Source organism: Acyrthosiphon pisum, chromosome A1 (assembly GCF_005508785.2).
Source record: "Acyrthosiphon pisum isolate AL4f chromosome A1, pea_aphid_22Mar2018_4r6ur, whole genome shotgun sequence".
Taxonomy (NCBI): domain Eukaryota; kingdom Metazoa; phylum Arthropoda; class Insecta; order Hemiptera; family Aphididae; genus Acyrthosiphon; species Acyrthosiphon pisum.
This window is the reverse complement of record NC_042494.1, coordinates 11994099-11995177: the sequence shown is the minus strand read 5'-3', so window position 1 is coordinate 11995177 and position 1079 is coordinate 11994099.

Sequence of the window (1079 nt, the reverse complement as noted above, 5' to 3'; positions counted from 1 at the left end):
TTATGAAAATATAGTAGTAATGTAGAATGATTTCGTTGTAGTAGCGGTGTAGCGGTGTAGCGGTGTATAATGGCTGGTGGCGTGAAGTGACTTCGGTCTTGCTGGTCCAGGTACATCTGATCAGGCTGTGCTCCTGTCTCCCTTATATATGCTGTCAGCTCCTTTGATCTGGTCAGTATATGGAACTCGCAGGTGCCTTGGGTGTGGTCGTAAAAGTTGTTGTTGTTGTCGTACTGAAGAAACGGCCGCCTTGTGTTCATAGGTTGTTATGGATAAGATTGCTAAATGCTTTTACAAGGAGAACCGCATAGTATGGTTCGAATAAGTAATACTTATATAATACCTTTATAATACCTTCAATTTTACATTCTAAAACATGCCCATTACACCTCCCCGCCAAAAAAAAAGGTTATAAGCCTGTAAGGCGAAGAACCTTTAACAATAATATTTAGGTTCAACAGTTTACAGTAGTTAATTTGACATTCATTTTACATTTAGTTAATTACACATTTTTGATTTTACACTTATCAATTACAATCTGTTTTTTTTTTTTATAGTTTGATGATATTTACAAATTTAATATCATTTACATTTTTTTTTATATATATTTAGAAAACATTTCTTTTACCTGAAGTTAATTAAAAATGTTGTTAAAGTCTTAAAAATAATGTTAGTTAATTATATAATATAAATTTTCATTACCCTGTAATACAATTGTATTTAGTGTTTATAATCCTTCACCAATTAATGTTTTTTTTTTTTTTTTTATTTATTTGAAGTAATCTACAATCTATACATTTCTTAGTATAATAAGTAGGTTTGATAGGTGACAAGTAAGAGTGATGTGAATAATAAGATTAGGGAAGATACCCAGTGGTAACACCCTGTGACATGAATAACAATGAAGAGAGAGAAGAGAGAAAAAAAAAATATATGTAGTTATATAATATAAGACAGTTTATAAGTAATTAATTTGAGGTTTGGAGGTGTTACCTGGTAGCGACCTCCAGCACTTATTAAGCTCACTTTTCAAAGAAGATCTCTACACCATTGCCTTTTTAGTCTACGGCGCGGGTTAC